Genomic DNA, 15,908 nt, shown 5'->3' with positions numbered 1-15,908 from the left:
TTCTACCACAGGTGTGGGCTCTGTTGTCTTTCTGATATGGGATTCTCTGCCGAGGGCAATTCTGAGCTCTGTTTTTCTTTCTTTCTTTCTTTCTTTCTTTCTTTCTTTCTTTCTTTCTTTCTTTCTTTCTTTCTTTCTTTCTTTCTTTCTTTCTTCTTTCTTTCTTTCTTTCTTTTTCTTTCTTTCTCTTTCTTCTTTCTTTCTTTTCTTTCTTTTTTTTTTTTTTTTATGATAGTCACACACACACACACACACACACACACACACACAGAGGCAGAGACACAGGCAGAGGGAGAAGCAGGCTCCATGCACCGGGAGCCCGATGTGGGATTCGATCCCGGGTCTCCAGGATCACGCCCTGGGCGCCAAACTGCTGCGCCACCCAGGGATCCCTCTGTTGTCTTTTTGATATGGGATTCCCTGTGAGGACATTGAGGACATTCTGCAGTTTTTTCCTATAAAGTTCAGCTCTTATTCACAGGGGCCTAAGATGGCTATACTTGTGCTAATGCTAAACTTGAGGTGGAATGGCCTTGATTTTTCTCGGCCTCCACACTATGTCTCTTAGTTGAGTTTCTTTCCTATAAATATAATAAGCAATGTAAGACATTAATATTTTTCCAGATATTTCTTACACTCTATAAGTATGAAGTTACCATTTCTATAAAAATCATATTCCACAGATCTTACATTTTTGCAGAATTGCACACAAGAGAATGTATCCCAGATATTTAAGTTTTGTATATTATCCAAGCAAAATTCTTTGTCACTATGTCTGGGGTGGAGTCAAATTGCAAGTCTTATCATACAAGCATATCTTAATGTCTCAAACAACCTCTAAACAGAGCCTGTCTACAATAACATAGGACATTTGTAAGACAGGAGAACATTTCATACCTGCACATCGGGACATTGATAATTTGGAGCTTACCACACTCATGCTGCTGGTACTCATTTACTAAACCTATTTAATTATTTGGCAATTAGTTATTAAACAATATATGTTTGCTGGGAACTGTATCTGATGCAGAGGATTAAACATAAGACATAGTTGCTGCTTGTAAAGATAATAAAGCAATCAAACAAAGGAGACCATCCACTAGAAACTCACTGAGTTAGCAAAGGGCAGAAATGAGGAGGAAGTAAAGTGTCAGGGAGCATGACAGGAACCCTGTAGGGAGGACAGTGAGGGAAAAAGAGACAAAGATACTAATGTGAGAAGCAAAAAGGTTTATGCAGCAGGGAAGCACAGTTGGCTCTTGTTTTGGAATACAGGGTGAGGCAGGAAGTCAAGAAGCAAGCTGCTGAATCACATAAGCTCATGTGCTATGTTAAGGAACTTGGACCTAATCCTGAAGGCAAGAGATAAGAACTTAAGACTTTAGGTAAAGGCTGACCCAATCACATGTGTATTTTTGGCAGATTGTTCTGGTGCTTGTTATAGAGGTGGATTTTAGGGATATAACACGAAAGCAAGAAGACCAGTTAGTATATTGTTGCTAAAACCTAGGTATGAGATGGCTTAGAACCTCACCAGCCTTGGCTGTTGTCAGCCTAGACACAAACCAAAGTTGTGTTACAGTGTGAGAGAATTTCAAATGGATGAAGAGATGGAAGAAATAAAAAATATTTACTAAGGAAGCTGTTGTTGTTCTCCCTGCCACCATATTCCTTTAAAAAAAATTGACAGTAATCTAGAAATCACTGAAAGGATCACGTAGTAAACCATAAAGTAATGTTGCCAGGTGTTTTTAAGTAAACTGTATAAAGGATGAAAATCCTACCAATTCACAATTCGGATGCAAAGGACCCTATAATACTTTACAAATTTCAAGCTAGTCACACCCCCTATGAAATATTAGAAGGTATTTCCCTATTGGAATGTATAACAGAGGACCACAGAGTTTGAAATGGAGTGATGGAGCACAAAAGTTTTTTTTTTTTTAAGATTTTATTTATTTATTCATGAGAGACACACAGAGAGAGGCAGAGACATAGGCAGAGCGAGAAGCAGACTCCCTACCTGGAGCCCAATGTGGGAATCGATCCCAGGACCCCAGGATCACGATCTGAGCCAAAGGCAAATGTTCAACCACTGAGCAACCCAGGCGTCCCAAGGAGCATAAAAGTTTAAGAGCAAATAGTAAGAAGACTGAATGGCTTAAGATATTTCTCTTTGCATTCTAGACTAGATTCAGGTCATATCTGGTGTGTCAAAATTAGATTACGTAACATCTAAATACACCATATTGTGTTTATTGTAAAAATAGTTTTAGTGATAGGAAATAAAATTTGAAGCAGACACTTGCAGAATGTCTAAGACACTTTTATGAAGCTCTAGGCTCTGAGAACAGAATCTGTCACTGGGCTAGGAAACACAACACTTGACGCTTTTTAATCCCTTTGTTGCCAGAAACCAGACTTTTGGGAGCATATACACAAACTTTCCAGCAGAGGGCAGCAAAACTTCACTATGCAGTTTTTAAAGACCCTAGCCAGTTTTTTATATTGCTTAACAATATTTTTAAATATTCAGCAGAAGGCTATGTGAATATGTTTTTTTTTTTTTTTAAGATTTTATTTATTGGGCAGCCCGGGTGGCTCAGCGGTTTACTGCCGCCTTCAGCCCAGGATGTGATCCTAGAGTCCTGGGATCGAGTCCCACATGGAGCTCCCTGCATGGAGCCTGTTTCTCCCTCTGCCTCTGTCTCTGCCTTTCTCTCTCTGTGTCTCTCATGAATAAATGAATCTTTAAAAAAAGATGTTATTTATTTATTCATGAGACACACACACACACACACACACAGGCAGAGACACAGGCAGAAGGAGAAGCAGGCTCCATGCAGGGAGCCCAAAGTGGGACTCCATCCCAGGTCCTCTTGTGATGGGCTTGCTCGTTTAACACAATGTCCTCAAGGTTCATCCACAGTGTGCCTGCGTCAGAATTTTCTTCCTTTTCAAGGCTGAATAATATTCCACTATATATTTATATGTCTATATCTATAATCTATCCATATCTGGTATATTTTAAAATACAAATTTTAGAAATGATTTTAGGCCCCCTGCTTCCAGTAAAACTGGGATAACTAAGATCAGACATAGCCCTTCCATCTAAGCAGCTAAGAAATTGGCCAAAATATATAAAACATTGGTATTCAGACATTAGACAATAGGAAGTATGGATTGTCTATAAGTATAATAAGTATAAGTATCTATAAGTATCTATAAGTATGAGAGAAGGGAAACAAAAAGATAGACTCCTACAGCCACCCCAGATTTTTGCCTAGAGGCCATTCCAAGCATGGATGCAGGGAAGGGAATGCAAACAGAGGCCAGAAGTCTCTGAGTTGAAAAGTTGGTGAGGCCAAGATGACTAGAGAGCTAGACAGAGTTCTAGAGAATAGGGAGCTGTGCAGAACGAGACCCAGAGTTCACTAGGACATCCCCTGACCATGCATATGTAGATGAACATTCATAAGATAGGGCAAAGAAAGACCGGGCAGTTGTAAATTAAGTAATACTTAGAGAATACTCAGTAATCTGTGGGAACTTCAATTAACCCGAACTCTCAGCTTAGTAGTAAGAATGAACAATTCCCAGAATAAAGGCATGTGTTGTAGCAAAAATTAAAATAGGTCTTAAAAGCATGAAATTGTTCAATAATTCACTTACCTGCCAGCCAGAACAGAGCCTAACATTCTATAAAGGAAAACAACAAAATTTAGACACTCATAATGAGTGTATCATAATGTATCAGATACATTATGAGATCTGATAACATATTATTAGATGTGCCAAGAATCAGGAAAATGTTGATTCATAACCAACGGGAAAAAAATCAGTCAGTAAAAACAGACGTAGAAATTATTGGGATGATGGAACTAACAAACAGATAAGAATATTAAAATAGCTATTATAACGATGTAAGTTTGTTTGTTTATTTATTTATTTATTTATTTATTTATTTATTTATTTATTTTTACCCCCCCAACAATGTAAGTATATTTAAATAAAAATATAAGCACAACAATAGCCAAACTGTGGAAGGAGCCTCGGTGTCCATCGAAAGATGAATGGATAAAGAAGATGTGGTTTATGTATACGATGGAATATTACTCAGCCATTAGAAATGACAAATACCCACCTTTTGCTTCAATGTGGATGGAACTGGAGGGTATTATGCTGAGTGAAATAAGTCAATCGGAGAAGGACAAACATTATATGGTCTCATTCATTTGGGGAATATAAATAATAGTAAAAGGGAATAGAAGGGAAGGGAGAAGAAATGGGTAGGAAATATCAGAAAGGGAGACAGAACATAAAGACTCCTAACTCTGGGAAACAAACTAGGGGTGGTGGAAGGGCAAGAGGGTGGGGGGTGGGGGTGAATGGGTGACGGGCACTGAGGGGGGCACTTGACGGGATGAGCACTGGGTGTTACTCTGTATGTTGGCAAATTGAGCACCAATAAAAAATAAATTTATTATTAAAATAAAAAAATATAAGCACAATGAGGAAAGAAATGGAAGATATAAAAAGACCAAATAGAATATGCTGAATTGAAAAATATAGTATCAGAAATTAAAGTTTCTTTAGATGGCACTAATAAGATTAGACACTGCTAAAAAATAAGCCAGTGAACTTGAAGACCTAGCAATAGAATCCATATAAAATAAAGCACAGATTTTTAAAAGATTGGAAAGTCGAATGAACAGAGCCTCACTGACCTATGGGAAAAAACATGGAGTTGTCTAATTAATATGTGTAATTGGGTCCCAAAAGGAGGGGAGTACAAAAAACTATTTGAATAAATAATGGACTGTAGTTTTCCAAATTTTGTGAAAATTATAAATTCAGAGATTCAAGAAACTCAATGAACTCCAAGAAAGTTAAACACATTCATAGATACAAACCATAACAAGTTGTCTCATAATCAAATTGTTGAACATCGATAATTAAGAGATGATCCTAGATGCAACAACAACAAAGAAACACCACCCTCAACCACCACCACATTCCATACAAATGAATAAGGTAAGAATTACCAGAAACTATCATCAGAAACTATGCAAAACAGAAAATAATGCCATTGCATCTTTAAAGTGATGAGAGAAAAAACATTGTCAGACTAGAATTCTATATCTAATGCAATATCCCTTAAAAATTACGGCATAACTTTTTCCAACAAAAACTGAAGGAATTTGTTACTAGTAGACCTCCAATAAAAGAGTTCTGTAGGCTGAAATAAAATGATAACAAAGGAAATCTTGATATATACAAAGGATGTAAAAGTAGTACAAATGGCAAATAAGTGGATAAATATAACATGATTTTTAAAAAGGTTTTTATTTATTTATTTGACAAAGAGAGTGCACGAGTGGGGGGAGGGGCAAAGGGAGAGGGAGAAGTAGGCTCCCCACCTGAGCAGGGAGCCCTGATGGAGGCTCAATTCCAGGACCCCAGGATCATGACCTGAGCAGAAAGCAGATGCTTAACTGAGCCACTCAGGTGCTCCAAATATAACATGATTTTTATCTAAGTGCTTTATTAAAGAAGATGAATACCTTTATTAAGAAAATATAATGACTGAATTGTAGGGCTTATTACAAAAGGAAACAAATTGTATAACATTAGCACAAAGAATGGAAAAGAGGAAATGGAAATATATTGGTATCAGTTTCTTAAATTATACATGAAATAGTTTAATATTACTTCATGGTAGAACTGTAATAAGAGTTAGAATAAGATTGTGATAACAACCACTATGAAAAAAAGAGTGAGACAGAGGCAGAGAGAGACAGAGAGAGAATAATAAATCAATAATGGAGATAAAATGAAATATTAAAAAACACTAATTCTAAAGGTAGGAAAAGGGAAAGAAGAACATGGAGCATAAACAAAACAAGTAGCAAGATGGTAAACCTATAATGAAGTATATTATTAATTACTTTAAGTACAAAGGGCATAAAGCCTCCAATTAAAAGACAGAGATTGTCAGGCAAGATTTTAAAAAATGTGAGACCTGTAATGCCTTTTGCAAGAAATCTATCTAAATGTAAAGACATACAAATCAAAAGCTATGATGACAAAAGATATATCATTTATGCACTAATCAGAAGAAAGCTAGAGTGGTTATATTAATATTAAAAAGAAAGTTTTAGAATGAGGAATATTACCAGAAATAGAGGACATTTCATAATGGTAAAGGGGTTAATTCATCTAGAAGATATGCCAATCCTAAATGTGTTTGTACACAATAACAAAGCTTCAAAATACATACGCAAAAACTTATAGAACTAAAGGAAAATAGACAAATCCAAAATTATATTCGGAAATATGAATACTTAAAAAATTAATTGATATAAAAAGTAGACAGGAAATCAACATTGATATAGAATACTTAATTAAACAGCACTATAAACCAACTTCATCTAATTGACATCCTACCTAACAATATCAGAGTTCACATTCATTTCAAACACACATGAAATATTCACCAAAATAGACCATATTCTGGGATATAAAACAAGTCTTAATAGATTTTCAAGGATTAAAAGGATACTCTAAGGGGTGCCTGACTGGCTCACTCAGTGGAGCATTCAACTCTTGATCTCAGGGTTGTGAATTTGAGCCCTGCACTGGGTGTGGAGGTTACTTAAAAATAAATTCTTTTAGAAAAAAAGGATACTCTAAGATCAAGTAGCATATATTTTAAGAATGCAAAGTTGGTTTAATATTAGAAATTAATAGGATTATACTATTAAAAAAGGGTAACCATATGATCACCTCAATAAATTAAATAACTTTAGATGAAATTCAACATCCATTTAAGCTATAAAAAACAAAGCAGGGACGCCTGGGTGCCTCAGCGGTTGAGTGTTTGCCTTCAGCCCAGGGCGTGATCCTGGAGACCCGGGATCGAGTCCCACATTGGACTACTTGCATGGAGCCTGCTTCTGCCTCTGCTGTGTCTTTACCTCTCTCTCTAAGTGTCTTTCATAAATGAATGGGTGAAGTGTTTAAAACAAACAAACAAACAAACAAACAAACAAAAAACAAAGCAAAATAATCTCTCAGTAAATTAGGAGTAGAGAGAACTTACCTTGATATATTCAAAGACATAAATGTATACAGAGAAAAAGCATGTCCATTGATTGAAAGGCAATATTATTAAAATGAAATTCTCTTCAAATTGATTTTTTTTAAAGATTTTATTTATTTATGAGGGACACACACACAGAGAGAGAGAGAGAGAGAGAGGCAGAGGGAGAAGCAGGCTCCATGCAGGGAGCCCGACGTGGGACTCAATCCAGGGACTCCAGGATCAGGCCCTTGGGCTGAAGTGAAGGTGGTGCTAAACCGCTGAGCCACCCGGGCTGTCCTTCAAATTGATTTTTATAATCAATATAATGCCAGTCAAAATCTCAGTAGGCTTTTTTGGTAAAAATTGATAAGCTTACTCTAAAATTTATTTGGAAAAAGAAACAGAGGACTTAAAAAAGCCAAAGTCATCATGAAAAATAAACAAGAAAAAAAAGTAATGTTTAGACTATCTAACTTTAAGAAGTGCTATAAAGCTACAAGAGTCAAGGCTATGTAGTATTGATGGAAGGATAGTCATCGGCAAAGCAAAAACTGGATAAAGACGTTCCAGAATATATAAAGAGCTCTCAGAACGCAATACTGAGAGCACAGCAACTCTACAAAAATAGGCAAAATATTTGGACACTTTACAAAAGTAGATATGAGGGTGACTGATAAAGTACATGAAAAGAATCTCAACATTTTTAGTAATCAGGGAAATACAATTAAAATCACTATCAGATATGGTTACATGCCCTCTAGTCCCATGAAAAAGAGATGGAGAAACAAACCAAACAATACCATGTGTTTTTGAAGACACAGAGTAACTGAGATTTACTCCTGGGAATATAAAATGATACAATCATATGAAAAATAGTTCAGAAGTTTCTCATTAAACTAAAATACACCTAATATATACCCCATCAGCTGCACTAATTTACCCAAGAGAAATGAAAATATAGGTCTACAGTAAGACTTGTATGTGAATGTTTACAGCAGTTTTAATTATAAATCCATCAACAGGTGAATGCATAAGCAAATTGTGGTATATTCACATCATAGAATATGATTCATTGATAAGAAGGAATGTACTATTGATCTATATGACAACCTGATTGAATTTTAAAACTGTTGTGATGAGGAAAAGCAGCCAAACACAAAAGAATATATACTATGTTGTTTCAGTTATATGAAACTCTAGAAAAATAAACCCTAATCTACAGTGACAGAAAAAAGAATAGTCAGCTGGAGCCAACAGCAGGATGGGAATAGGTGGAGGTGTTGACCTTGATAATATATGCCAATCTTACTCAGATTTTCCCAGTTTAACTTGTACTTATTTGGGTTGTGTGTAATGCCAATGTTAGGTTTTTTTTTTTTTTTTTTTAAGTCTTACATGTTCCTGGGGCTCTCTTTGTTTCTTTCTAGTTCATTTTCTCTCTATGGTTCAGGTCAATTCTATTGATCTGTCTTTGAATTTCTGATCCTTTTGTCTATAATCTCCACTTTACTATCAAGCCCAAAGGGCTTTTTGGTTTAATTTCTTTGGTTGTTTTCACATTCTAAAATTTCTTTTTTTTTTTTTCTAAAATTTCCACTTGATAACTGTTTCATGTAAGTTCTATTTCTTTCCTGAGATTTTCTATTTTTAAAATTTGTTTCAAGAGAATTTGCAGTTGATTTTTGAAGCATTATTGTGATGGCTGATTTAAAATCCTGGTCAAATATTGCCAGTATTTGATGTATTGATGTTAGCTTTAATTGATTGTCTTTCTCTTTCTCTCTCTTTCTTTCTTTTTCTTTTCTTCTTTCTTTCTTTCTTTTTCTTTTTTCTTTTTCTTTCTTTTTATCTTCTTTTCTTTCTCTTCCTTTTTCTTTAAGATTTTATTTATTCAAGAGAAGTGGGGGGAGAGAGAGAGAGAGCACAAGCTGGGGTGGGGGGGAGGGCAGAGGCAGAGGGAGAAGCAGACTTCCTGCTGAGCAAGGAGCTGAACACAATTGTTTTTTCTTATTCAAGTTGTAATCTTCCTGTTTTTTTAATTGCAAAAAAAGGTGGTAAATTAGTTTTAGGTGTACAATATAGTGATTCAACAATTCTATTGCATTCATCAAGATAGGTATACTCTTCATCCCCTTCACCTATTTCACACATTGTCCTGCCCACCTCCCCTCTGTAGTTAGTTATCTGTCTGTTCTCTATAGTTAAGTTTATTTTTCTGGTTTGTCTCTCTTTATTTCCCTTTGTTTCCTAAATTTTAGGTATGAGTGAAATCATACGGTATTTGTCTTTCTCTGACTTATTTCACTTAGCATTATACTCTCTAGCTCCAACCATGTTGTTGCAAATAGCAAGATTTCTTTCTTTTTTTTTTTTTTGCTAAATAATATTTCATGCCACGTCTTCTTTATCCATTCATTTATTGATGGACACTTACATAATTTGGCCATTATAAGTAATGTTGCAATAAACATAGGGGTGCTTATTTCCTTTCAAATTAGTGTTTTCATATTCTTTGGGTAACTTACCCAGTAGTGTGATTACTAAAAATAGAAGCATTATAGGGTGCTATTTTTACTTTTTTGAGGATCCTTCATACTGTTTTCCACAACTGGAAACTGGCTGCACCAGTTTGCATTCTTACCAACAGTGCACAAGGATTCCTTTTTCTCCATATCCTCATCAATATTTATTGTTTCTTATGTTGACTTTAGCCATTTTGAGGTGTGAAGTGATAACTTGTTTTGATTTACATTTTCATTTTCCTGATGATGAATGATGTTGAGCATCTTTTCATGTGTCTCTTGGCCATCTGTATGTCTTCTTTGGAGAAATGTCTGTTCATGTCTTCTGCTCATTTTTTAATTGGATTATTATTTTTTTGGTATTAAGTTATATACTTTTTAAATATATTTTGGATACTAACCTGTTATCGAATATGTCATTTGCAAATATCTTCTCCCATTCAGTAGGTTGTCTTTTACTTTTGTTGATAATTTCCTTTGCTGTGCAGAATTTTTAGTCCATTTTAAAATTCAATTGTTATTGAATTTTCATATTTATTTATATACATTGGATTCAAGTTCTCTATCAGAGATTTTGTTTGCAAACATTTTCTCCCATTCTACTGCTTGTATTTTCAGTCTTTTAACCATCTCTTGTGAAGAGAAGTTCAATGTCACTTTTTATGTCACTTTTAATGAAGTTCAATTTATCAGTTTTTTCTTTTGTGGATTTTGATTTTGAAGTTATATCTAACCCCAAATTTGCCTTACCTTTGTGTTTGTCTTATCCAAGGTCACAAAGATTTTCTCATAATTTCTTCTTAAGATTTTATAGTTTTTAGTTTTATAGTTTTAGTTTATGTCTATGATCCATTTGAGTTAATTTTTTAAAATAAGATGTGATATAAGTCTAAATTTCTAGGTCTTGCTGAATTTAGATATCCAGTTACTTTAGCATCATTTATTTAAAAAATATTCTTTTACACTGAAATGCCTTCACATTTTTTGCTGAAAATCAGTTGACCATATGTTTGGTTATACTTCTGGACTCTATTTGGGTCTATTGATTGTCTATATGTATACCAACTACACTGTTTTGGAATTTGTAGCTTTATATTAAGTTTCATACTTTTTTTAAGACTTTATTTTTTTTAAGTAATCTCTACACCCAATGTAGGGCATGAACCCACAACCCCAACACATGCTCCACTGACTGAGCCAGCCCAGTGCCCTATAAGTTTTGGATAAGTCTTCCAACTTTGTTAATCTTTACAGAGTTGTTTTGGCTATTATAGGTCTCATAGATTTTCATATGAATTTTAGAATTGACTTGTCAACTTCTACAAACCATCCCAATTAGATTCAGATTTGCATTGTGTTAAATCTATGAATTAATACTGGGGAGAGCTTAAAATATTGAGTTTTCCAAACCATGAAAGTTTGGAAAGTTGAGTTTTTTCATTCATTTAGGTATTCTTTAATTTTTGTCATCAATGTTTTAAATTTTCAATGTACAGGTTTTATAAATTTGTCTTGTGACACACTTATGCTTTTTTCATTAAAAAATTATCTTTGTTTAATGGTGAATAGTTTATATTGCTAATAGTTTATATTACTAATTTTTTTTTCCTGCAATGTATAATCTGCTATTAATCCCACCCAGTGTATTGTTCATCTCATCCATGGTAGCTTGCATCTCTAGAAGTTAAATTTGTGTCTTTTTTTTCTTTTTTTTTTTCCTTTTTTTTTTTTAATTAAGATTTTTATTTATTTATTCATGAGCGACACAGAGAGAGAGAGAGAAGAAGAGACACAGGCAGAGGGAGAAGCAGGCTCCAAGCAGGGAGCCTGATTTGGGACTCAGTTCTGGGTCTCCAGGATCACACCCTGGGCTGAAGGCGGCGCTAAACCGCTGAGTCACCCGGGCTGCCCCGGGTCTTTTTAAAACTATTTTTATTTCTCCACGTACCATTAAAATATGGAACACAGCTATAACTTTTCAAGCACTTTTCTTTTAATTCCAACATTGGTGTCAGTTCTGAGTTGGTTTCAATTGTTTTTTATATAGTTTTCTTCACTATGGGTTGTACTTTCCTGCATGCCTTATAGCCCTTGATTAGATGTCAGGCACTGTGAATTTTACCCTGTTAGATGCGGGATAATTTTGAAGTTCTATAAATAATTGAGTTTTATTCTGGGATGCAGTTAAGTTGCTTGGAAATGGTTTGATCCTTTTTAGCCTTTCTTATAAGACTTGTTAGGTGGAAACCAGAGTAGTGTTTACTATAGAGTTAATTATTCCCCACACCTGAAAGTAGGCCCTTCTGGGCACTTTACTCAATTGTGATATTCTTCTGGTGTGGTTTGTGGGAACAGGCACTATTCCCAGCACTGTGTGAGTTCCCTCTAATCCTTTTTGATAGGTTGTACCACCCTTGGGTAGTTTTTTCACATGTGTACACTGATCAGTACTCAGCTGAGCACCTGAGTGGGTCCCTCTGCAGACCACCACTGTTCTCTCATTAGGCATTGGTCCCTCTCTAAATCATAGCTGCCTTGGTCTCCCTTCACTTTCAGCTCCATCTATTCCACTCAGTGAGTTCACTGGGTTTCCACTCTCTGCACTGCTGCCTGAAAACTCTCTCAAGGCCAGAAGCTGGAGCAAATCATAGGCCTCACTCATTTGCTCCCCGTCTCTTAGGGCCATTGTTCTTCCATATCTGATGTCTAGTGTCTTCAAAACCACAGCTGCATGTATATTCTCTCTCTCTCTCTTTTTTCAGATGAAAAGGTAAAAGTAATACTTGTTACTCTATAATAGCTGGAAGTCATTAATTTAAGGAGATTTAAACAAGAAGAAGAGTATTTCTTATTTTGCCACATAGTTGCATTTTTAGGGCTCTACTTTCTATTGTGTGGATCCATATGTCCATCTAGTGTCATTTTTCTTCGATTGAAAGAAGATTCTTTAACACTTCTTGTAGTATAGGCCTGCTGGTTATGAACTCTTTTGACTTTGGTATGCCTGAAAAAGTCTATTTTGCCTTTGTTTTTGAAATATATTTTCATGTTTCTTCTCAGAAAACAATCCATCACAACAATAAGAAACAGAAACACAAAATCCATCTTTGATGATTCCACAAGATCTTTGTATCCTTGAACCACAACACATGAAAATAGAATGCAGATGGTGGAATAACAGTGATGATGAAGATGTAGCACATGTTAAATAATGTTTATTATGTCAGACACTAGTATCTGTCAGAGGCTTAGCAAGCTTTGCAGCAGATTCAAATTAGGTTAATTCAAGGAGGACTTCATAAAGGACTTATGCACTTGTGGGCAGGGTATAGAAACAATGCAGTCTCCTACGGCTAGTGACAGTAGGCTGGTACCATCCTAGGCTGGCAAGCTTAATGGGAACTCAGAGAGGACTCCTTGAGGGGAGTTGTGAATTCATGTCAAGAGATGCAGTCAGACCGAGGCATTCTTCAAGAGGGCTGGAGGAATAAATACTCTAACCTCACTTGCTGCCCTCTCTGATGTCATGCAAGGACTCCCCTCTGGTCAGAAGCTACAAGCAAGAGAGCCCATTGAAGTACATGCAAGTCCCACAGGCACAGTAAAGGAAGAATCAGGTTAGGGAGTGGCTTTGGAGAGGTAAATTAAGAGAGAGAACAAAATATAAGGAAATGAAAAGTAGGAATAAAGGGATAAGGATTTTGAAAACCAATCAAGAATAAGAGACCAAATCCACAAGGTTCAAAATCTCTTTCTGGGGTTGCTGAAAGAAAGAAAGAAAGAAAGAAAGAAAGAAAGAAAGAAAGAAAGGAAGAAAGAAAGAAAGAAAACAAAACAGAAAATTGTGGGAAAGAAAATACCAAAGAAAAAATACAAAAAAATACTCTGGATTTGCTGGATTGAGAAGACAACTTATCCCTCTTTCAATTATTCAGTACAATGAATGAAAAAGGCCAATGCCATACTTTTGAGAAATTTCATAATGCCGTATGTAAATTTAAAAGTATTAAATAACAACAATGAAAACTATTATCTCTTAGTTTTCAAAGTGATTTCATATTCACTATCTCACTTTTTTAAATGGTCTGAAGGTTTAAGGTGTCTCTTCACAGACACGGAAACAGATACAGTGAATACAACACTTGCAGGATGATATTCTTCAAACCTTTCACAGACGAGTAGCATAGCTCATTAACATTTAAGTGTGTCTGTGTGTGAACACATATGTGTCAATGGACCAGTCATTTTGAATGCCCATCCCGTTTCCTGAACTAGATGATCAGCTTTCAAAGTCATGAAGCATGGTTTCCAATTCCTCGCTATGCTCTCCAGGTCAGTTGAAGAAGTGCTTAGTCTGGGTGAATCTACACAACCGACTAATGTGCCTACCAAGCCTGGAGGAAGAAGGTGTGACACTATGAGCAGCGATTGTTTTGCAGCTTGTTTGCATGAAGGCATAGTAGGTGCAGTGAATATAGTCACCTTTTCTCATTGTGTGTTCCTATGAACAAGGTTTTAAATCTTCATGATCTTCAGATTCTTTCTGGTAGGTTTGGGCTTGAGTCACCCTCTTCAAATTCCCTTTCAATGCGATAATTCCAGCATTCTGTCAACAAACAAAGACAGTATGAGTTAAATGAACCAACTGCATCAGTGAGAAGGGGTGTCCAGTGTGGGTTCTCTGTAGCCAAGGGGAGTCAGGTGGGGAAATGGCTCAAATAAAACTGTGTGATCAAATCTCCCTAAGAGTTCTCAGGCTTTTGGAGAATTAGTAAAAGGTGGACACAGACAGAATGTAAATGGAAAGTTTAACAGCTTGCTTTCCAAGACAGTGGATTGCAGTTTCCTGTACTCACAGAAATTTTGTGAAAACAGCACTGTTGTAATGAAGAGCTTTACATTCTCAGCTGCTGAAGACTGTGCCAGGGATGGAAATGAAAGCAGTCACTGCTGGTGACCACAACCCAGAAGCTGAAACCACACTCTAATTTTGCACAAAATTGCTGGTTCTTACTCTTCTTTGCTTCTGACTTTTCATTTTGACTGCAAGGATTACATCGAGTTATGTGTAAAATAACATCTTGAGAATAAACTGAAGAAAACCATTTAGCCCTCAGTCATTTGTACTAACCCACAACATGCTAGTACACTACCAGACAGCCTCCAGTATCAAAGTCAGTATGATCATGGTAATCAGAGGTGGAAGGGACATCCAAAGAAGCACCAGAGAAAGACAAGGAGGATGGAAAGGAAGGAGGAGAAAGAAAAGGATGAGGAGTGAGTTTTCATTTGGAAAAGGAAAAATTGGACTTACATTTATGTGAATATATTGACTAATCTTAGAATTAACAGCAGGTTACAGAAAATGGTGGGAGTTTATTACAAAGATGAGACTATCTACTAGCCTTATTGAGCCACCCTGTTATTGAGAATTGGTGACCAATAGCTTAAAAGTTTTTAGCCTTTTCTTTTTTTTTTAAAGATTGATTTATTTATGATAGACACACAAACAGAGAGAGAGAGAGAGAGAGAGAGAGAGAGAGGCAGAGACATAGGCAGAGGGAGAAGCAGGCTCCACGCCGGGAGCCTGACGCGGGACTCGATCCTGGGACTCCAGGATCGCGCCCTGGGCCAAAGGCAGGCGCCAAACCGCTGAGCCACCCAGGGATCCCCTAATTTTTAGCCTTTTCATCTAAAGACTACTTTTTGGGGGCACCTGGGTGGCTTAGTTGGTTGTCTGACTCTTGCTTTTGGCTCAGGGTTGTGAAATGGAGACCGGTGTTGGGCTCCACACTCAATATGGAACCTGCTTAAGATTCTCTCTTTCTTTCTCCCCCACAACTCTAAACAAATAAATAAAATAAAAAAAATAAAGACTACTCTTTGGAGGAATAAAACTAACCATATTTATAAAAGATTTATTTATTTATTTTTCAGAGAGCTGGCATTAAAATGTTAATTCTCAAGCACACTCCTCTGCTGAGCATGGAGCCCTGTGTGGGGCTCAATCTCACAACTCTGAGATCACAACCTGAGCCAAAATCAAGAGACGGTTGCTTAAGTGACTGAGCCACCCAGGTGCCCCCAAATTAACCACTAAACTCAAGAAAAAGTGGCTTGAATTTCCAGTAAGAATTTTTTAAAAAATTTTTATTTATTCATGAGAAACACACAGAGAGAGTCAGAGACACAGGCAGAAGGAGAAGCAGCCTCCCTTCGGGGACCCCGATGTGGGACTCGATCCCAGGACCCTGGGGTCATGACTTGAGCTGAAGGCAGACGCTCAACCACTGCACTACCCA

Source organism: Canis lupus, chromosome 20 (assembly GCF_003254725.2).
Source record: "Canis lupus dingo isolate Sandy chromosome 20, ASM325472v2, whole genome shotgun sequence".
In the NCBI taxonomy this organism is placed as follows: Eukaryota; Metazoa; Chordata; class Mammalia; order Carnivora; family Canidae; genus Canis; species Canis lupus.
The sequence above is the reverse complement of the archived record's forward strand: the minus strand, read 5'-3'. Positions refer to the sequence as shown.